This window comes from Anoplolepis gracilipes, chromosome 9 (assembly GCF_047496725.1).
Source record: "Anoplolepis gracilipes chromosome 9, ASM4749672v1, whole genome shotgun sequence".
Classification (NCBI taxonomy): domain Eukaryota; kingdom Metazoa; phylum Arthropoda; class Insecta; order Hymenoptera; family Formicidae; genus Anoplolepis; species Anoplolepis gracilipes.
In genome coordinates this window covers 2246633-2271680 of record NC_132978.1, presented here as the reverse complement: position 1 = coordinate 2271680, position 25048 = coordinate 2246633, and the positions used below count along the sequence as shown (strand labels likewise).

The window sequence follows — 25048 nt, the reverse complement described above, 5'->3', positions numbered from 1 at the left end:
TAAAGTGTCTTAATTATAGAAATATTATTATATAATAAAATTATCGATATATAAGTTAAGCCGAGTAAATGAATTATGTGTAACATTGTTTAACATGGCAAAAATTTGCGTGATTAAAAAACGGGTCTGAGGAAAAAAATGATCTCTTTGTTGTTTAAAATTTTGTCTGAAAATTTTCTCTCTACAGAAAACGCCTAATGTTTTGTAGGGTACACAATCTGCATGTAATCTGTCATCAGTGTCCCTAAAAGACTCTCGAGGATCTGCAAAATCCTCTGCTACAATGGCACGATCAATTCATCCTCTTGCCACTCGCTTTTTCGGCATTGTCCGTTGTCTGCCACGGTGTCAGTGCAACCGGGCTCTTTCGCTCGGCGAGCTTTCGTCGCTGGTAGGCGGCAGGAGGAATATAAAAACGACGTACAGGCTTGCACGCAGAAATGAAACGAGGGGGAGGTCAAGTCTATAAAAAGCAGATAGGATCATCGATCCGTGGGAGGCGAGCAAACGCGAGAGCGCGCACTCGTTAAAATTTGCGTAGCACACGCGACTGTATAATTGTTATCGTCGTCTTACTTAATCTCCCTCTTCCTTCTTCCATCCCCCTCTCGAGATACGAATATCGTCCTGCGCCACGTGTTATCCCTTTTATTGCCGTAATTTTTTATGGAAACGTGAATTCTCTCTCGTACATTTTGAAAAGGAATTACGAGGAATTTTGCCGCATAATCCGTCATTGTATTTTCGAGATTTTCGCAAAGCCGATCTCTCTCAAGCGAAAGCTTGTTGACTTGAGTCCGCTGTCGACAAACAATCAAGTGCTCGAGGAACTCATGGCATTTCGTAAGGGATAGTTTCTTCGGTGTCGGCTACCTATTACAGGATAGAATGATATTTCTCGTAAAACGATTTTTCGATGGCGTTTCAGACGAGCGTGATCATTCAATCGTACTCGAATTACTCTTTAGCGTTACGCCGTACAAGACAGATCTTGTAGAGAGAACTCTCCTTCAAACTGAAACTCCTCTCCCTCGCTCGTCTTTGCTTTCCTCTTCATTGCGGAGGAATTCCACGAATAAAAGACATGAAAATCGAAACGTCAGCTTCGTCGTCGGTCGGGTCACTTTCGAAATGCGGTACATCACCGCACGGCACTGTCTGCCATCTTCGCCGATGGAATTTTCTCGAGGATTTTTCACAACACACGTATGCCGTAGAACGGACTCCACCGCGCCGATCTAGTTGTTGCGCAACCATGTATGTGGTGTTGTACACACGTATGCCTCTCGTATCCGATGTGGATGTACCAAGCTAACGCGTCGGTATTTGCGAAAGGTGTCGAGGAGAGCACGGATATATACGTGCAGTCGTACATAAGAAAGAAACGACCGGGTGGCATGGTGGCTGCCTGGTTGCTCGCTCGGAGGATAGAGGATGGCGCGCGAGGTCGGAAGTGGATGGGGTTGGAAATGGGAAATATGGGGTCTGTGCCGGGGTGTGGGTGTACCGGGCTTTCGAGTACGCGGCAGATTATGATTGCGTCCACTGCACCGCCAGTGGTTCTCCGATTCTCTCGCTTCCGGATAACGTTATCTCCCATATTGCTACGATAATTGTATATTGTAAGAAAAAAATTCGCTCAAAATATATTATCCCGAAATATAAAGTTTGAAATTTATTATTGGTATATTTAATATTTTATATTCTTCGCGCTTAATTTTAAATAGATTTAAAAAATAAAAAATCTAATTTCAGATTTTCTTTATTATTAAATTATTTGATATTGAAAAAATCAAAAGTCGTGAAGATTGATGCGATAAAGGTCGTTTGCTATTATTATCTATTGGCTTTATTCGGTATACGTACTCTGTGTGTATTCAATGAGTTCTATGTCGATATATATATATATATGTATACAACACTTTTTGCATTATCGAACTGCGCTTACATTTCTGCGCTCATGGCTTTCACGATAATACGTTAGCGAAGAATACGCTGGCGGCGTGTACTCCCTACAGGACATGGTCCTGTTTTATATATATGTATATACCCGTGTACGTTCTTACACTGGTTTCCAAGACGACTTCTACCGTTCGTCTACTGCTCCCCGATGTACCCTGTTGGAGAACACACTGCCGGGTACTACCCTGCTTTCCCGCCGCAATCCGATTCCACCGCCTCGTTCCTTCGGGCAAGATTACGTTGGTCCATCCTTCCCCTATCCCGGTAACTCGGCAAGACGCCTCCTCATGCTGTCGTTGGCGTTGATTTTATCCCGAGAATGTCGGTGTCTCGGCGATAAAAATATATAAGGTGTTCTCTCCTCAAGATTCGTTTATACAATCGTAATTTCATACATTGGCTTCTTTCCGTTGTCATTTTTCTCGTTAAATCAAGAACTTTTATTATCCCGATTCTACGTCATATATATGTTTTACTTGCTGGATTATTATTTCAATATTTTTAGATTGCTGTGTGAGAAATTCATGTGAGATTAAAAGAATTTTTAATATATTTCAAAGCTTCATGAATATTTGCCTATTGTATTTTTCGCAAATTCGGGCGCACATGTCACTCGCTTCGGTCATGCTTAAAAACGGGATCTACGAGGATAATAATCGCGTCGGAATTTTGGGGAATAAATGCCGCGTCTCCTAGAACGACGCGTAATTCCAGCGTTACGACCCAACGAGCACGGACGGTCGCTTCATGAAACTGTCGTCTCTCTTTCGCGATTCCCAGCATCAACTCGAGCGGCAAGTTTTCGCGTCGGCTGACGTTTCCGTTCGGACTTCAACGCGCTGACCGGCCGATTCGGCGATTACCCGAAATTTCATTCACCGACTCGTCGCAACTCGAGGATAAAATGCCAGTTAATCGCTTCACGACGCAATTTCGGAAGTTGCGGACCGAACTTGCTGGGAGCATTTGCGCGTAACTATCGCAATTATACTGAAATAGAGAGGGAGAGAGAGAGAGAGAGAGAGAGGGGAAAGGAGAATTCCTGTACATAGCATAAGTGGAAAAAAATATCAGCGACATAGAAAGAGATGGAAGGCAAACGATAAAATAAGTCTTCCCATTAAAATTCTCATATTCTCAATGGCATATGGTTAAAATGTCAACGACCTCGTTGTAAAGTATTTTCATTTCTTTTTGCTCATTAGTCATTTAATCAAACACTTGACCTGTCTAATTTTTAAATGAATAATTTTTCCTTTCATCTCTATATGAATAGCGTTTTGATACAAAGCGTAAGTAGTAGAAACTAGTAAAATAGCGTTATATACGAGCAATTTTCTCTACAAACGTACATATATGAACGTAACAACGTATGAAATACTATTACACATCGTGAGTCTAAATTACACTTTGAATTCAAACCCGTGGTACTTTTGTACTTTGCTCTCTGTATTTCTTCTTCCGTTATCCACGAGTATGGGAAAGTTCTCGAGACTCTGCAAAAAAAAAGTTTATCCATTTTCACTCGTATCCGACTTTGTCTTTTTTTTTTTTTTTTTTTTTTTTTTTTACCTTTTTCCCCCTTTCCGCTTTATAAAAGCCGCAATCCGATTCCACGGAATTCTCTACGTCAGATTATACCGCAACGTGTGCATCTCGTGTTGTAGCGCGATATTATAAGTATATCATAGAAACTACAGAGAAATGGTAACCGATGAAAGCCTTGAGTAGTTGAAGTGAATACTTGTGGCGCTTCGCGTCTCCCTGCGCGAGAAATAGGATTCCGATGTCCTGTGAAACGATCCGTTCTGCGATGCAAATTTCTCGGAGAAACGGAATTTCTCTCCTTGTATATTGCGTGACTGTTTTTCGATTAATTCTGTTTCTTGCGTTATATTTGTCGGCTTCATTAAAGTAGATCCCAATTACCACAATTAATAACCATTCTGCCAAGAAGTACTGCTTCAATTAATCAGATCGTTCAAGTTTGATAGTCGCTTATTGATTTAACATCGCTCAGTGAAGCGTGTAAGCGAAACCTGTTTATCGTTTATTAATTAACTTAACACCTGGTGTTTTGGCAAAAGTTTAATCAATTTAAGCGCAAGTGCACGATCGAACGATCGGATCGTTTACATGAACTTAGCTTAATTGAAACTTTAACAGCAATTTTATATCCAAGTATAATTTACTAGAAAATGTAATGCTAAAGTTATGATAATTCTCAGATAGTGAGGAATTATATATATTGTGAGATTTAATATATCTGTAAAGATATATCAAATTTTGTGTAATGATAAAAAGAGAGATAGAGTGTACGTTCAATAAATTAATATTAGCTAGATAGGTACTTACTGAATAATCTACGACAATGTCAATTTATATCTCCAATTTTTTTATAAACGGAACATACAGAGCTATTTGTCTTTCCTATTATGCATCGAAAAGTTAATTTCTAGGTCGTTATTTTATTTTAGTATTTTTGCGAAAAGCGAGTGAAAGAGAGAAAGAGAGAGAACTTTGTACTAATGGTGTTTCGTTCAGATATCTGGAACAATAGAAGTAATATAAATATAGCGGAAAAAATGTTCACTTTTCATGAAATCAGCGTGCATTACATTTCATGATTTCGGTGATTGGTTCCATTTTCCACAGCCATTTGCTCACCGGTTTACCATCTGACAAAGTGATGTGATTAACACCCTAGACCTATTTCTTTTTGCGCGATAGTGCTTGAAATGTGAAAACGCGATTGATTTTTAATCTCCGACGAATACAGTGACGAGAATACGCTCCGCCGTTGAAATATTGATAACGAAGGTTTTTTCTCTCGGATATATCTTTGCATTTGTAATAATTACAATTTAAACTAAGCGGAACGTATTACGCGTAATATTGGTGAGAAATAAACGGTTATTAAACAATCAATTAGCTAATGAGAGATTAATTGATTAATATCGCTTTGATTTAAATACTTAATACAGGCGCTACAAATATTATTATTTTTGATAATAATAGATTCATCGCGCAATTTAGAGTCTATATAATTTTAATCTTATTAATTGGAGCTTTATTGATAAATTATATTAAACGGAGTGGAATAATTATGTACAGATTGATGAACATTTCATAAAATATCATAAAATGATATTATTATTGTTCAAAATCCGATGATATACATAGTTAATTGATTTTTTTATTACTGTTCGAATAGGGTTACGAGTATAAAAGCCATATTGATTTAATTTTATAATATATTATTGTAACAAATACTATATATATATATATATATATATATAGTATTTGTTACAATAATATATTATAAAATTAAATCAATATATATATATATATATATAAAATTAAATCAATATATATATATATATATATAAAAGGAATCTCGCGCGAGATTATTGCAAATTTTACTTTTCTTTTCACGCATTGTGCATTTCTAAGTCTCTATCTTATTTAACGAGCCACTCGTGTTTATGTCCGTATAATCAGCCACGACACAAGCCAGCATCGATGGCATGCGCGTTTAGCCCGTCGATGATACGCTTATTGGAGAGATTTACGCGTCGCTCTTCTCCACCTTGTCATCCCCTGTTCATTAGCATCGACCTACCAATTAGACCCTAAATTCGATTCCCTAATCAGTGTCTCATACAATTTTTAATCAAGATTTCATTTTTTTAATCAAGTTTAATCATTGGTATAAATTATCCTCTCCTCGAATAAATCAAAACGAAAGGTTTTTAGTAACAATTTAAAGGTTTTACAAACTGATATCTGACGGTAACTGTCGATTTAACTATTATTTACTGTTTATACGAAATATATATATAACTTTAATCGGTTAATTTAATTTTCAATGTTAAAAATATAAAGAACATATTATCGTTATTTCTATCGCTATCAATAACAACAATAAATATATTTTATTTTTATGTCTATATAGTATCGAAAAATCTAACTTATTGACTATTTCAAGAAATTGAAAGAATGCTTTCAATTTCTATTTTACACGATAATATCAAGTATCCTCTTTCAAAAATATATTAGAGAGAAATATATCAAAGAGCGGTACAATCAACTTAAACAATATTCTATTAATATTTTATGACAATATTAAGGCGATTTGATGAAAGCGTTTTGATGAGATAGAATTTATCAATATTAATTCAACAATTTTGGTAGTGAGTGATTTAACGATTAAATATTGCAAATCGGGTCGCATTTACGCGTCACTCTAGATTCGTTTAAAATAAACACGGTGTTCCGTTTTTGTTAATGTTTTAGCGAAATGTCTGGAACGAATCCAATCGAAAAGTGCTCATAATCACGGCGAAATTCAGCTCGTCGAAGCGAACGAATTGTGGTCGAGTTTGCGCGCAATGATAACACGACGCGACACCTCGTCCGACTTTCCGTCACCCAGAGAGATATCCAGACGCGGTAAATTCTTAATTACTACGCAAATGAGTTTTGCATCCTTCATGAGACTTAGAAATTGGAATGCACGAAGAATTTCGTGCGTGCTTGGGTGCACTTAAGCGTCAGCGATCGACGATGCGAGAGTGTCTCGACTCTCGACATAAACCAGCATACGGCCGACTATCTTATTCGTTTTCTTTCATCCCGTTTTTGTTGTATCTCGTGATTATTTCGTTCGTGATCTACAAACTCTCTCTCTCTCTCTCTCTCTCTCTCTCTCTCTCTCTCTCTCTCTCTCTCTCTCTCTCTCTACGTTGAAACTAAAATATTTTTTTCACTTTTAATACCGTGATTTTTTTCATCTTTTGCTTTGAACGGGTCGAGCACGCGCGCAAATATATATATGTGTATATGTATAGATCTAGATACATACAATATATTCCATAAAATACATATTGCATATCAAAATTTATAACTTTCAATATTGAAAAGTATTATAAATATATGTCATTTATATTTACATATATTAAACAAATTATAAGTATGTTGAGAATCGATCGAAAATACTTTCATTTCCAAATTGATATCAAAGATTATTATTATCACTAACTTTAGAGTGAGATCTAAAAAAATTAGAAATTAGATAGAAATTAATTAGAAATTAAGTAAAAATTAAATAAAATGAGATTGAATTGAGTACTTAATTTTTAATTAATTAGATGAAATTATTTAGATTGAGATCTTTGAGAAAAATCCTGGAAATGACAAAAATTATATATTTTACAATTATAATACACACACAAGCATAATTATTGGTATTAAGTAAATTAGTAGTAGTAAATAAGTAATATTAAATAATTAGATGAAAATATTTTGAGTCATGTTTGTAAAAGAACTATAAAAATGTTTTTTTTTTTTCATAAAGATTGTTAGTAAAGGGTTTAATTTGTTTGTAATATATACGCATTTTATTCCTCTCGTGGAAGTTTAGCGGTAACTGCAGGTGCAGGCACACACGCGTATCTGGGAATTGGAGCAACCCACTCGCAATTCGGCGAGCGACCGTACTAAATCCGCGGCAAACTTTCGCGGTTATTTTTTTTCTCCTTTTTTATCGCGCGCGAGCTCTCGCGAGCATCCCGCAGCTGCACGCAGTGGCGCGCAGCCTACGATTGTCACATACGCTTCATGAAAAATTAACGTCGCTGCCATTAAGATAACGCGGTTTTGTATACGTGTACGAGTGAGACGGAACTGTGCTGTGCGCCTGTCCCGCGCCACTTAAAATATTACAGCGTAAAGTAATGCATTACTGTAATATAGCCCCCACGCCTCAGAACGCGTGTTTTGCTTTTTATAATATCACATTAAGACGATAAGAGAATCTTTTTTTTTGCTTTTACTACCTTTAAAATGACCAGAAAGCTCGAACCGCGCGATAGTATCGGCTATGCAAGAAGGTATAACATACACGGTCGTATCGCGAGACAGGAAATTAATGTAATGCTAAATTAAAAAGGGAACATAAAAAACGGCGTGTTCTGAAAGATCTTTTAATTTATATTTATATTATAATTCTATATAATAGATATACATATCCCATATGAAGTATTTAGAGACAGCTTAGTATCGAGAAATGTGTATAAGCATTAATATTCTTCTCAATTCTTGAAATGAATATATTAATATGATATATCAAGTGTAATGAGATTTAAAATTAAATATCGGTAAAGCAAAATTCTAAATGATATTAATGGCAATATATGTACATAATTGCTCGTTATAATGTGATTTCTATATATGTATAAATAATGCTTATATTTCATGAGAAATATAGAGATTGCTTAATTTAGCATCGACTAATTTGAATAAGTATTAATATTCTTTGCAATTCTTGAAATTTTAATATAAAATCGTTTTGAAAAAAATTGCCTGATACGGGCGCTCTGTTACACCCTGTATATACATATACGTATATATATCCTGATTAATTTTAGTCTTATTAAATTTAATAATTTCATATTAAAATTTCAAAGAATATTAATACTTATTCAAATTTGTCGATGCTAAATTAAGCAATTTCTATATTTCTCATGAAATATGAACATATATATATATATATATATATATATATATATATATATATATATATATATATATATATATAATCTTTAATTGTGAATAGTGAAAACATTCCTGATTACGATTACCTATTTTTATTCAACTATTGTAAAAGCGTGCAATTAAAATTCTATCAGATAAAACTAGATATTGCAAATTTGTCACAATAAATGTCTTTATGATTGATCTCTGATATCATCTCAAAATACAAGGTCTTGAGCAAATATCGTGATGTTATCATTGCATAAGCATACGCATATGTACATGTTAAATTTCAAATAACAGACACGAGTCACATTGGCTTATCTTAAAAATGGAACACGGAGGGTTGGATCGATTCAGAAAGCAATTTTGGTAGTTATATATTGCAGTTTGTTGATCATTTCGAAGGTGCAAGTCTGCCAAGTGAATTTACTGGCATTTACATATCTCGTCATAAATATCGAGATATTCACTGTTCTCGCTTTACGAAAAGGGAACGGAAAGAGGTGAATTTAAATGGCGCGTGCTTTGTGATTTAAAGATATCTTCGTCACGCCCTCCGAGCCGGCGTTCACTTCAATTAATCAGTTCTAAGCTGCACCTTGATTACTGGTCCGAACACATATCCCTCTACCGTTTGCCTATCTACACACATGCGCGATACGTGATCACTGAAACACTCGGATGGACTACAAAATGGGAGGTACGCATGCAAGATTCAGACAAATCGCTAAACAAATTCCGGGAGATTCTTGTAACGGTCGTAAAATATTAATTTTGCAATCCATCTCCAATTTGTCACTACTGTTATTTATGCATGGTCAACATGTGCTCTTGTCGGTTTTTTCCTTCGTTAAAATGCATCTATAAATCATATTTTTGGATGCTCTTCGCATAACACGTACAAAAATAATATATAGAAATCCCGTTGAAAATATATTGGAATTTATGTTTCTAATTCAAGATATATGATATATTTAAATAAATAAAATATATATATATATATATTATCAAAGCTCGGAGAATAGAACAAAATCAAAGATTAAAAGAATATTTTATATTTAATATTAATGATTAATTTTATAATTTTAGTTTAATAATTCTAGTTAGTTTGATCGATTTTTGATAACAAAGCTTATTTGTGTTTTTCGGATTAATAGATTAAATTTAAACCGTAATGTTAAACGAATATATAAATTTTATGCAAGTTTATATTTCCAGTTAACAATATATGTATAATTCTAGATTATTAAAGTTTTCATATTTTTTTTTTTAAGCTTGGAAATTAAAAACAAACATTGATTGTTTTTTTTTTTTTTTTTGTACATTGAAACAAAATTTGTAATTTTAAATAAGTCTTAGTTACGTTTGTATAATTATATCCAACTTGTATTTTGCTTCATCCAACGTAATTAATATAGAATTAGTTTTTGGCTAAAAAATATGTTAAACTTGTTCTCCCTTTCTCTCACTTTCTAGCTGTAACTTGCGACAATAAATTTCATCTTTATCAGCGATAGTTGTACGAAACGAGCTGTATATAACGGTGTTAAAGTATTCATTGCGTTTAAGCGTGTTCAAGAACGTATATCGAGGGGTGAGAATCGATCGGGTGCGAAATGAAGGGATGTATCTTAAAATCGAGCAAGCACGATAACGCAGCACGATCCGTGTTACCGAGACGATCCCTGTTAACGGGAGAAGGAATCTCATCGGTGATCATAAATTTTCCCCATTTATCTCGGATCAGAGACTCAATTCTTTTCCTCAGTTGCCTCCCAACTCTCTCGCATCGTATTTACCTCCGTTCTGTTGATGCCGTGTTGAAATGGTTAAGAAATAGAGGGGCTTTGATAAGAAGTCACGTTCGTATATATCCTCCGGCAGCGATTCACAAATTACTCTGTCGACGGTTCGGCCATTACCGGTGGTTTCCTTAGGGCTCCCCAGTGTATCTCGGAACCTTATGGTAGAAGATACTATAGGCTATCGTTTCCTCCACATCGCGGTATATACAATTTCCGTAAAGCGGAAGCCAACTTGATCCTAACCGTCGTCGGTACATAGCCGCGAACTCTGCGAGTTTGCATCTGCGCGTGATGATCTATTCTCTCCCGCCACGCGGTCAGTGCGGAATAATAAACGGTGGTTCAAGGGTCCTCGTAGGACCGAGTTCGTCGGCGTTTGAACGATTTGAATAAGTCGAGGTTAACGAGAGATTGAAGGAATTATTCGACCGAAAAGCCCGGCTGTAGTATCGGGGAAGGGCTTTAAAGGCGTTGTTGCCATAGAGCGAAAGGTGATTTAATTGTAAATCCAATACAAGCCCAGGGACATCTAATCCGTCCACGTGTCCCTTAACCGACACAACCACGTCCCGGAAAATCCTTTGTAATTCGACCGCCACGCTCAAAAGATGATCACCGAGCCACGGTTGCATGAAACGTTAGCGACGTCGAGCGACAGGGACGAACGGACAAGGTGAGGATGAGCGGGGATAGTCGGTATCGATCCGCCGAAGACAGCAGCTCTCTCTCTATCTCTCTCTCTCTCTCTCTCTCTCTCTCTCTCTCTCTCTCTCTCTCTCTCTCTCTCTCTCTCTCTCTCTCTCTCTCTCTCTCTCTCTCTCTCTCTCTCTCTCTCTTTCTCTCTTGTCAGTGTTTACACCGGATGTCTACTCACGTTCGTTAGGATACGTGACAGTGGTTATACGAGCGCGTGAATTATTTCGATTGTAACCAGGCCGATCATTGTCGTTAACAATTGCTTGGGCACAATATGTAAAGCCACTGGCGCGCCGTCGCCACCGCCACCGCCACTGCGGCATCGTTAACGCGGCATCGACCTCTCTCCGTTGACTTTCACGGCGTCGAACGCATCCGTTACTACGTCTACCCGTGATGTAACACCGTGTGCTTGCTTTTACGATCCCTCGGGCGCGAGCTATCAAGTTTCTCTCGAGATCTCTCTTCGACGGTATCATCTTCTCATCGCGATCACGGTCATCATCGATCGTATACACTTTCGGATGCGGCATTTTTATAGCCGGCGATCGTGGTTGAAACCTCTCATCGGTAACTTTTCTCGAAATAGTAGCGCCCGAAATATTCGAATTTTCTATATATCAGGTTTTTTTTATTTTAGCTACCGTCTTTTTTATCTAGGTCAAACGTGAGCATTGCGATGGTCTCTCGTTTAACTCATCGACAAAAAAACTGAAAAAAAATGATGATAAAATGTTGATTATGTAATGACAGAGAATAAAAAAAGAACAATTTTATTTCGAGATGGATTTGACTATATGTTATCCATCTAAATTAACGACATCTAATTGGACTTATAAAGCAATATTACATTAGTTATCATCTATTAGAAACGTATCATATAAATATACGTTTTTAAAATTGAAGAATATTAAAGTTAATTACGTAAAGGTAAAGATGTGCTAATCACGTGTGTTAAGATTCCTTGAATATTTGATTCTTACATCTCGATTTAACAGATTATACAATATTTAAATTCGATGAATGTGTAACGGAAATATGAACATTGAAATGAAAAATTGAACTCATGATGGCAACGAGATAATTTAATTTGAGAATTTCTAAAATTGTATATATTTCATAGAATAGTTTCTTCATTAAATAATCAAACTGGAGAAAGGGTAAAAATTATGAGTGTGATGATATCACTCAGTAAGGTTTCAAATTATATTTCTATCGGAAATATTTATTAATATTTATACAGGATGTTTAAAAAAATCATAAAAGATTCCTTCCTTCTATAGATTTTGTATTATACTTATGTATATAGCACAGGAGATGAAATTAAAGGACATAAAATTGGACTGTTTCGAGATTATAAGACGTGTCCCAGCGAAATTGTCTGCGATATCTTTTCCGATTATGACGATCTCTAAAAATACGATCACTGCGGCAAGTTGAATTTAAAAAGGTAGAAATGAACGTAAAAAAAACTAGACGCGCACAGGCGGTAAGGCAAGGAAAGTCACGATCAGAATCTCGGCGAGAGGAAAATGGCTTACCTTCGCGAAACGTTAAGTAATTGCCTGCTGACGATATCGCACGATATTTTTGCGAGAATGTTCCTTTGCATTAATTCGAGACTCGTGGTAAGTACGTTTTCTCGGTGTTCTCGAAACGGCTAAGAAATCACAAATAAATGGCAGACACGCGGGAAGCGAGGGAAAATCATTTTCTACATCCTTCAATCTAATCTATAGATCTATTCGGTTCTAATAAATTGGAAAGTTTCATATTGATACGGGATATTGATGTAGCTTTACATTTGCGAGAGATTGCGTTTGTGCTCTGTAAACTGAAAAGCGTCGAGAAAGAGAGAAAAGGCGCCGATGACTTCCCACTGCCTGTGAATTTACCCTTATCAACGTATTCGTTTTTCTTGCGAAATTTCCTTTTCGCGTTTCGCTTAAGCGAACTCAAGGGTGGGGGTGGGAAAAGGGTGAAAGACGCGGTAAGAGAAAACGCTGCGCGAGCGGCGGCGAAATGCGAATGTACGAGCTCTGACTGTTCTCGGAAATCAGGTTGAAATCCTTTCAGACTGTCGGGAACCATCGGGTGGAAATCATTTCCGAAAAGAGAGCGGTAGTCGCGAGGTTGTGCGAGCGATTGTAGTAATCGAACGACCGGCAGTACTTGAGCGTGTGTGTCTGTATTGTGTGTTTGTATGTCGCACGTCTAAAATATAGTTATCTTGTGCTTCTTACTTTCTTGGATATTGAAAAGTGACGAGCAGATTAAACTGATGGCCCTTTTGACGATGACGATATCGAGACATTACGGAACTAACGCATTGAGGGTGCATAAATATCTTCATTATATCTTTGTCAAAATATCTTGGAGAGCGACGAGGCATATATGCAATTGCCGAAACAATACGGCATGTATACGCCGTATAGTCAGCTTATAATATTGCATAAACACGCTTTATATGCTTCGTCGAACCACGGTATGTTCTCCGTTGCATCTTACCTTCGATATAGAACCGTATTTCGTACATGGGGTGCACATGCACGCGGGCATTGCGCGCACTTGTAAGCTGGTTGGAGAAGGTCAAACCGCAGGCGAGAGAGAAAGAGAGAGAGAGAGAGAGAGAGAGAGAGAGAGAGAGAGAGAGAGAGAGGGGGGGAAACAGAAGAGTCGTGAAACAAGGATGCTGCGGGCACCAGGTTGCATCGCCGGGGAATCGAGCGTGCGGGAGAGGCCCGGTAGAAGGAGAGAAAGCTCAACTCCGGAAGCTTTAAGCCAGCCACGACTCTCTACCCCGGGACTTTGCCGCGTGTGTGTACTTTGTCGAGTAGATACGGGAAGGGATATATACTCTCATTCGGCAGACTGCTGCAGTCGCGCGGTACTTTCCCGCGTTGCTACGTGCACGGTCGACAGAGGCGTAGCCATGATTGCGATGTGAATCGCGCCTCTTTTTTTTTTTACTTTTTTCCCCCTTCGCATTTCTTATAATTTTACGAGCGTTTATTAAACATCGCGATTAAACGTCGTGACAAGGTTATTAAACTCTCTGGAATTTTGTAACAATTAACATTTTGCGATGGCAGATGTTTTTTTCTCAATTGCAACGCCAGCTGGATGTGACGTTAGATGTCACATTCCTGACGGGAGCTCATCGTATCATTCTTTGTTTTATTTAATTTAAAATATTGAATTTCTTTATCGCAAAATAAAAGTAAATTAAATAAGAAAACTTCCTTTTTAAGAGAGGAGAGGGGTCAAAATTTGAAACAAAAATTTCCAAAAGGATCCATTGATCTTGCTACGCCAATGATGGTCGCCTCTCATTGGCGATAGTAACGCCGACGGTTCACCTTCTCCAATCTACTTCGCTCTAGAAGTGAGTGCTATCCAAGAGAAAACAAGACGTTCCCTTCTGGGAGAATGCGTGGGATTTCCTCTAACGCGTTTCCGGTCTGGCACATTGTCCTTGCGGTGGATTGAGATGGCGGTTACGGTGGTGGTTAGATAACTGGAATGAGTTAATTAGACAAACTGTATTGCACGAAATTTCTACGTTGCGAGAGTAAACTTTTTCGATAATATTGAGAATACGAATGCTCATTAAAATAAGAAACTTAAGCTTTCCCTGGGCAAGCAATTTCCTGTGACGTTGAATTAAACAAACAGCTAATTTATTCCACTGAAAATATCTTGAAAATATATATGTATTTAAAAAAAGCTTGTTCGTTATAACGATAGCACGTATATTACTTTACCTTCAATGTTATTTTTCTATTTGTTTATTTCTAAAGTTCTTTTATAATCTCAGTTGCGTTCTTATCATATTTAATTTCAATTCGACATCACTTTACCGCGCACACTTCTCTCTTCGTCGCACCTGTCGCAAACGAATTCAGCAACATTTCATCCTAGAATTATTCATGGGATCAATTATGTGACCGAGAGTGCACTGAAGTCGCGATTAAATGCAAGCTGCATTTGACTGACGCACTGACGTTCTGTAATTTGCAAAGCAGGTAGCTCTTGAAGCACATGTCCGTCTATATATATCTTCTTACTTCAAACATATAAAGCGTATAGACAGCTTTTGCATGCACATATTGCACTGTTGCAGACTGCAGAGTGCATTTTGAAAATGATTGGAATGACCAACTGTCACTGCAATAACTAAATTTATTTGCCAAGAATATCTTTGCGTCGAAATTAAACGCAACGTAAACCAATTAATTCTTTTCTTTTCTCCGTTTTTATCACATGTCTTGTTATTAAATAGTTTAATGATAAAAGAATATTGCACGATTGAGGCAGATGCAGATTATTTATAATTATTTTCATAAAGATAACGTTTTATTAATAATATTCTTCAGCTGATTATCTGTAACACGAGGATAAAAATCTGAAGCCGCGAAAAAAATTACACGAGTATCTCAATCTGTAAACGTGCGAAAGTTTCCTACAAACCGTAGTCCTTTATATCCGGATACTTACAATTAAATGGAACTTAAGCGAATTCGAGAGTCGATAGAGAGAGGAGAGCGTGCATGGTGCTGGATTGAATGAAAAGAGCCGAACTGAAAGTTCAATTTGCGGTAATTGACTCCGTGCGCTGGTATATATCGTATTTCCCGCCTCTTTGAAGACTTTAATAAATCCGCTGTGCGCGTACGAAACGTGAACGGAGCAACCAAAAGGGAATAATATCGCTCTTTCATTAGATCGCGATTTGAAGATCACTCGAGTCTGTTCTGCGATATAAAGTAACGATATTTTTTTTTTTTTTTTTTTTTGACTGAATACAATTTTGACGTTTTATACAAAAAATGAATAGAAAATGATCATGTTCGGGAGCTTTAACGCTGCTCTCACAAACGATCGTGAAAATATCTCTTGGGAGAAAATTATACTTTGTACCTCTGTCACATTCTTAACGTGATATCTGAAAAAAAAAAATGCGAAAAATATAACAATGACGATGGGAAAGAGCGTTATATACGACGTATAAAATTATTACACGGTTCTGGGGCTTAAAGAGCGACAAACGCGACGTTCGTCCTGGTGGAACGAGCCGCTCTCGTGAACAATTACGCAGGGTCCGGCGATTTACAATCACCGTCGGCCCGGCGGGACGTAAATCCATTCTACGACGTAAGGTCGAAAGTTTTATCGTCCCGTGTGCGCGCGTTGTTCTTCATTAATAATTACGCGGGTGTATCCCGGTATATACGACCGTTAACCGCGAATGGATCATAGCGCGTCGCGCCATTATACTCTTCTTCCATCCCTCTCATCCCTCTTCTCCGTTTTTTTTTCACTTTCTCCCTCTCTCTCTCTCTCTCTCTCTCTCTCTCCTCGCGGCGGAAAGCGCGCGCGAAAAATACCGCGGGGAAAAAAATGCCACCGTTCGTCCCCATTTCCCATTCTCGACCGCACAATGTACACGGCAAAAACATCCCCTAAATATCGGCGTTTACGACCCTCGACGCGGAAAGGGTGCGCGAGTTAAGCCTCCATGGTCATTTGGCCATTTATCCACGTTCGCTGCGTACTCTTTTTATCTGTCTCCTCCCATCGACTTTTCTCTCCCTTTCTCTCGTTTCTTCCTTCTCTCACAGAGTCGCTGCTTTTCTCTCAATCAGTGGCGAACGCGCACTCTCACACTTTCGTTCCCCTTATTTCGCTCTCATCCTCTTTACTCGCGCCAAACTCAATTCGTGTGGCCGATTTTCCGCCTCTCTCGTCCGCGCGCGCCAATGCGTTCAATTCTCGTTTCTATCTTCTTTCTCGCTGGAAACACGCGAACTCTAAAAGGCGGGGTGCCTTATAGAGTCTCCCCCCCCGGCAAAAATATTGTCCGCTATCGCGGAAAGTGGCACGGCAATTTTAATGCAAGCGCTATCCTCCGCTCTCGCTTTTCCGTCAGCGATGTTGCCGGTCCAGGTACGCGTTATTCGCACCAGCAGTCGACAGTGATATCACGGTTTCTCTCGAATCTTCTCACGTACTTCGCTTTCGCTGCCGTTCGCGCGCTTTACTTCCATCCACTCCTCCCCCTCTCATCTTTCCACCCTTCGTCTACGCCAGCAGTTTCTCTCTACCTCTCGTACAAAGTCTTTTATAACAAAGTTCCCGGCAATCGAACCGAAATACGTTCAGCTCGAGTCTTTTATCTCTTAAGCCTTGACCGCGAGAAACTATATCTCATCGGGTTGATGTGTGCTTCGTTTAAATCGGAGCAGTAGGTCAAAAATGCAAGATGGTCGAAAAGCTCTCCTAGAAGAGATCCTGGAACGCACTGCATGATTGTGCACGAAAGACGCAAAAAAATAGGAACGAAGAAGATTGCGATCAACGAAAGATGCGATTTAACGCGATTGATTCGCGCGATACGCTCCAAAGATCTCGAACAATAACTGATTCGATTCCGTTTGAAATTCTCTCTGCTAGCATTAACTCTGTGGATTAAAATTGACGTTTTCCCCAACGGTGTTTTAATTAATTCTCTCAATTCTGGTATGCTGCGCGGCATTGCACGTTTTCCCCCGTATGCTTTTGCTTTAATTATGTTCATTAGATTATAATTTTAATTAAAACAGTATTTTTCATATTCTTTCCCCTTTCCCCGGACTTTTTCCATTTTATTAAATACCACATCGTGCACGAGTTTCATCACATCCGCAACATATAACTTTTTGTTCGAAGCTCAGTTATTATACGAAAGGGTATATGTTCGGACGAATAAAAATATCGCACAAGTCTTCCCTGTCCCATTTTTCAGTTTAGCTTACGCAACGCTACGCAAATAAAATACGTAATATTTGTACCTACGTATCTGCACATCTCCATTTATCAGATAAAAATCGTTATTAATTTTACGAAACGGGAAGATAAAAAAAAAAAAAAAAAAAAATACATCTTACGTATTGTAGCTATTAATGTCGATATGGGCGATATGATATTTGCATGATACTGTAAATACTATGACAGTTTCTTCTTGCGTTAACATTCCGTCATACGAGAGGAAGTATTAAACGCGCGCGCATTTAGGTCAACGAGATACGCCAAAACTGGATGAGTGGGGAATATCTCGTCGCCCGCGAGATAAGAAAAGGGTGATCCCCGCATGAATCCCCCGCGCTAAAAGGAAGCCTGTCGTAATCCGTGTATCCCTTGCCGCGCGAAGCCCACATTACTCTTGGTTTATACAGACGCGCGCCGCTCGTTTCTATTATTTTCTTGTTATACCCTCGTAGAGGAAAGGGAAACGAGATGGCGAGGGCGAGGTATACTAGCAGCTTCTCTTTCGTATCGCGATATTACTGTTACGACCACCGTTTCTACTTTCTCTCTCTCTCTTTCTTCCTCTATTTCCTTTTCTCTCTCTCTCTCTCTCTCTCTCTCTCTCTCTCTCTCTGTATCTCTCCCTTGTCTCTATCGTTGGTGTGCGCGACGCTTCTGAAAAATTGCACATCCAAACTACTATGACCCTTCTTTCTCTCTCTCTCTCTCTGTCTCTCTTTCTCTCTTTTTTTTTGTCTCTTTCCGGGCTTCCTTCCTGTCACCGCTTACGGTGTATCCTCGGTTGGCTTCCGTTTTGCAGAGAGCGTGATTTTTCCGGCGACTTTTCGACAGTGGCTTCATGACGCGTTCTCGTCAAAATTTCAGGAGACTGACGAGGACGGCTTTTCGGTACGACGTATTTGTTTCAACCAGAAGTCACGCGGACAGGTTCTCTATACTTAATCAAGTAACATTGGAACGAAACAGAATTCGGAATAAAGTTCTTTACTTCCGCGCTGTATCGTCGAAGATCGATGTAATATCCGCCTTGAAATTTCAATTATTTGCGCGCGCCTGCGTTCGTATCTTTCCTTTCATTTTATTTACTACCTATCGCCCGGGTTTAATGCTATAAAACGTGTAAGTTAGTTATTAGTTAAGAATTCCGTGTTAAAAGGTCAATGGAACTCTGCAAATAAAGTTTTTCATGCAAACAAAATGAACGTTTTTGCACCATGAATTTCTAGATCGTTAATTGTTTATAAATAGAAAATATATGCGCTCGATATGCACGAAGAAAAAACTTGGCACGTAATACAGCTTATTTTGCAACCGTATGTACATACATCTAAAAGAGTGCATTTTTCAAATTAATTAAGCACAAAAATCATGTGACATAATATGAGACATGTCAAATAAGATTCCGCGATGTTTACGTGACGTTTTTAACGAATGCAATATTATCTTAAATTGTCAATTATAATTTGCACTTGACAAAGTGTATGCACATGAAAAATTATTTATGCAACGAAGAGTCTGTCGCTGCGACTGTCACAAAAAAGTGAAGATATAAACATATCAGATATTTCTTGTAAATACACACATAAATCTATGAAAATGGATGTTTCATGAATACATTTTATATAATACTCTGTATGTGGAACACATTGTATGTATTTTAAGTATTCACAGAGAGATAGAAATTTACAAAAGAAGCAAATATTTTTTAGTTTAAAATTATTTTTAATGCGATAAAATTCAAAAACCGGGCTTACAGATTATTTTATTGACAAAGAATAATATTAATAATATATAGTTTTTAATTGTTATTTACATTTTTGTGTAAACTTTTATGAAAACAGTTTTATCATAAAATAAATTTATGGCTATATATATTTCATCCTTATTATTATTAGTAAAAAGTTCAGTAGCCTGTAACTTTTCCGTGTTTTGCAATATCAGTGTTTGCAATGTAAACATTTTCTATAAATAATGTTTCTGACCAGGGAAAAGATATTAGAAATTTAAGCATTAGTTTTGGAAACTATTATTAAATACTGTTACCTTCTCTCTCTTCCTTCGCAACACGTACCAGAAATATCGGCAAAACAATATGAATAATAAACTTGCATAAATGAAATTTTGTGCCGTATGAATTATATTTATGTTTGTAACATATTGCAAACTCTAAGAATAGTAGTAGTTGCATATAGTTTATATTCCTTTTGCACAAAATTTAATTACAGTAAGTAATATATTTACAATAATTCGACTAATAACGATGAAAATAGTTTATTATAAAATATATTTGAATCGTCTGATATGGAATATCGAATCTGTAATCTCCGCGTCGCATTTGCCTTGCAGAAGAGTAAAAGGCGGATTTTTGACCGCGTGGAAATCACACGGATTCGAAAATGTGTTTGAGATTATAAAATATAATCTTTTAAAGACTGCGCGCCCAAAGTTTTCTTTATGCGCGAAAGTTGGAATCAGATCTCCCTGGAGGAAAACTCGGGCGGACTTTATTGAGCTATTGGCGGAGTAACTACTTCCGAAGGAAGAAACGTAAAACTCCCGTATCCCGGGCTGTGCGCTCGCGCCCGATTCAAAAATCAAACCGTCTTTAATTTAGAGGGACGGGAACGGGCCGTTTTCCCGGACAGGGGATAAGGTCAGGACCAACTGGCTGTCCCGGGAAAATCGTTATCGAAGAACTTCTTGGCTGCAACCGCCGGCCGTCCCACCGTAAATTGTAGCTCGTTTCTTCCGTTACAAAGACGTCAAGAACGGCGGACACTCGATGTTCAAAAGTTCCGAGTGACTCGTAGATATGTAGATACGCTTGTCATTATAACTTTTCAAAGAATATTTCTTTTAGTACTATTTCTCTTTTTCTTTCTCTCTCTCTCTCTCTCTCTCTCTCTCTCTCTCTCTCTCTCTCTCTCTCTCTCTCTCTCTCTCTTTCTCTTTCTGTTTCATTTTTTTCTTTTCAAGTATTATTTTTCAATTATAGTTTCTAATGTAAAAAGTATATTTTTATGGATTGAGAAAATTGCTTTTATATATATTTTTTTAAATCACAATTTTTTATTTAATGAGATTTATTCTCTGAACATAATGTTTATCTATATAATTTATATATCTGTGTATTTATAGTATATTTGTTCTATCGTGATTGAGAAAGAGAGAAATTAAATAAACATCAATAATGTTGGTACTTTTAATAAACCGAAAATATTGATAAACGCCGTAGATGTAAGTTATAATTTCTGATAATGCGGCGACCGTCTGATCAATATTTGATAGCTTGATTAAAAATCTCGTCGGGATATACAAGCAATACAAGAAGTAGTGACCGTATAGTAATATAGAGATATACTGTTATATTATGTGAAAATTGTAAATCTTTGAATTAACTTTCTATTCTACATCTCTCGTCTGATTAAAGATTCGTTGCGTTATTACAGTTAATCATTAAAGGTAATTTTAAAGAACTCGATCAAAGATAAACGAAATAAGAAAAGAAGCTAAGCTTAAAATTCTTAAACTTAATGTATCATAGTGAATATTTATCATTTAATAGATTTGTCATGATCTAAAGTTACAATTTTTATCAAGGTTTGAAATTATGACTACGTGAAGTTCATTTCTTGATGGAAGTGTCAGCACTATTGATTGATATATTATATTTATGCAAATGTCACTTATAATAATATAATGTCAATCTTGTATTGTGCATATAGCCCATCTTAAGTATTTATAATTTTTTGAAACCTGATTACCTGATAACTTATTATATATTCTGAATACTGTTATGTATATATAATCAGTATGTATATTTTATATTTTCTAGATCAATATACCATTACAACTTTGCGCATTACACGTACCGGTGAATTCTAAATGATTTTAATTTTAAGATTTATTCAATTTTATTTAATATCTTGATAAAATTTTCGCAAAATTAGATATCAGTTTCAAAACGTCACGCGTACGTCGAATAAAATCACTTTAGTTAATATAATTAAGATCCGTTTACCACTATCGCGTGACACAATAATTACAGCCGCGATAGTGACGGCAAGTGTAATGTTACGATATCAATTACCGTCTATTATTCCGGTTTGGCTCGGTAATAAGCATCGATCATATTCGTACGTTGGCAAAATATATACGGCTCGTCGTATAATCTATCATTTAGCTAGAGCCGAGGTAAATGTGTTCCTTTTGTTGCGACCACACACACGACCGCGGCGTCGAAAGTTGTGTATTTCTATTATCACACCTTAGAAAGGGAGAGAGAAAGAGAGAGAGAGAGAGAGGTCATAAATCGCATTGTGCCATCGGCGCAATAACTTCATTAAAATGACATTTAATATCGCTGCTCGATATCTATTTATTAGAATTCGCGCAATTTATTTATTAATTTGTTACTAACTTTACAGCGCTCTAAGAGAAGAAATTTTTGATCATCCATTTGCGATATCTTATATTAGAATGTATGAGTAAAAATCGAATCGTTAAATTTAGATCGATAAGATAGATTTAAAAAAGATACAATAAAATTTGTAAAAGTTAGATGACTCTTTTTTTTCTTGCTTTAATTTATTTTTTAGATATCCTTTTCTAATTTTTGTTCGTTATGTTTTTTTTTTTTTTTTATAGCAAACACGATGACACGCTCTTCGATCTCTAACGAGGATGAGGCTATCATTGAACGCAAATTTTATTAAATTGTACAGAGGGAGAATCCCCCTCGCACACTATGTTCTTGCGACTTTATACATTTGCGTCTTATCTCTAATCGAGTCGTTGAAACGTCCGTGTCCTCGCGTGCTAATGCGGTTGAATCGCGTATACGTTCCCGGTTCTCGCGATCGTGTACATACTCGATGTTCCACCATCTGACTACGAAAGGTTCTACTTGCTTCTATACATTTTCGTTTTATCGAAGCTAAAACGTGGAACGCGAGAGGACGACGCAATCGTTACGGCTGCAAAATCACGAAAAGCTTTGCTCGTGTGCGTTTCTCTCGATATGCGCGAGACTAACTCCGACTATTTGCATGCACGGCTGTATACATAAATCCGCCACAAAATGAGTTTAACGATACGAATACAACGCGCATAAATGCTTAAGGAATTTTCAAAGTAAATTTCACTACTTAAATAGTCAGACTACTACAATTTATTTTAGACCACTTGGTGTGCGATTAATTGAAAGCTATCTTTAAGCTTCTCTTTAATTATTAATGCGTAAATATCCCGTATGATACATTAATTTTTGAAATAAAGATTCATCGCTTTATTTTATATATATATGTAAACTACAAATTATTTTTTTTCTTTAGAATTTATAGCAATGCTTTGTATATATAATTATACATTCAAACATGATTGTAAATTAGACAATAATAATTTTTGAAAATAAAATTTAGTTTTTTTTTACGCTTAAAATATATGAAATATGTTAACTTTAACAAGATCTGTTAGTGTAAGAGCTAGTTTTAATACTTAATAATTTACTTAAAAAATAATTATTGTACACAATAGAACTTATCATATATATATATATATATATATATATATATATATATATATATATATACTCTTTAAACAAATATTTAATAAAAAATACATGTTTCTTCACTTTAAAAAAAATTTTTTTAAATAAGGTTTTATAAAAGAAGATATTTTTTTGTAATTACGTATATACGTTCTCATTATATATACATATAATTATTATATAAATTACTATATAAAATATATTTAATACTATATTTTATATATTTATAATAATTATAAAATAAATTCCTAATTTTAATATAAATAATTTAATTGATTATAAATCTTAAACGTATAATATTTTTTTAAATATGTTATATTTTACGTAAAAATATAACACATAATATATGTTAATTTTATTATAAATATATATATATATATATATCTTTTTCTCTCTCTTTTTCAAAATATACAACATCTAAATTATTTTATTACGTATTATGTTTCATAATAATGTAAAATTGATCTCACTATTACGGAGATAATTAATTTCATACACAATTGACCAATTAATTTTACACACAAATAAATAATAAGTTAAATAATGTAAATTAATATACAATATATATATATATATATATATATATATATATATATATATATATATATATATATATATACACAACACACACATATGTACATTTTTTTACTTAACATTTTTTTGCTTTGCTATCATCTGGTGCTTTCCCTCTTGCTCCGCTTTCATCCTTTGTTGCTCCTTTGTAACGTTCACAATAATGTTATTCAATTGCAGAAACACAATTAATTACAATCACCCGCGCTCTAATCGATAGAATACGACAATCACACAGCATTTTGCATGACGATGCTAATTGCGCACTTAATTATTGCGTAAATATCAAAATATACGCATGATTAGATAAATTTTACTTACTAATTAAAGGCTATTGCTAAACTTAATGCTAGAGTAGAGCTATCTTATATCCGAGACGTTTTATTGATGACCAAAAATATGATATCGACTATTTCAATCTAATACCGCGTGACACGAGTTAAAACGCATTAGAGTTAATCGCGTGGATAGATAATTATAATAAGCACAGGCATAGAACATAATCACGTTAAACATCTTCTAATATTTGCCACGATTGTGCCTCGAGAGATAATGCAACACACAATGCGGCTCGTGCCGTTACCTGGCTTGCTCGAGTCTCACCGCTCAAATAATAACAAAGTAGTCGCATGTAAACACACTAGCGCGTTATGTATATTATGAGAATCGAACACACTATATGTGAATAGTTAATAATATCCGTTATCACCACAAAATATTTAGCACATTGTACTTTTGCGACTATAAAATAAATATACACGGTAATTATTCTATTGAATTTATCTTAAATTTCAAATTAATTAATAATTAGCGGTTGATGCATCAATGCTTTTCGTTATTTAAATTACTCGATTTTGCGACTCGTGTATTACTGTGTGTTTTTAATTCGAAAATTATTAGCAAATTAAAGACGAAAAATTCAGAGAGCGAGCTACAAAATATAATCATGTTAATTATATTGATTACGTATAATTTTATAATATTTTCTCATTTTTATTTTATATTGATAAGAAATAGAAATTTCAATTAAAAATTAGCAATCAGATAATTTATTACATACAAAGTGACTTATTACGTATTATTAAATTATTTTTTTGTCGCGATTATTGCATAGCATATT

At 36.0% G+C, this 25048-nt stretch overlaps 1 protein-coding gene across 14 annotated transcripts in view; it reads left to right on the top strand.

The window, feature by feature from the left end:
• The window catches only part of LOC140669659 (nephrin), a 380112-nt gene that overhangs the window by 233878 nt on the left and 121186 nt on the right, over nucleotides 1–25048 (top strand). The gene's annotated exons all lie outside the window — the stretch shown is intronic.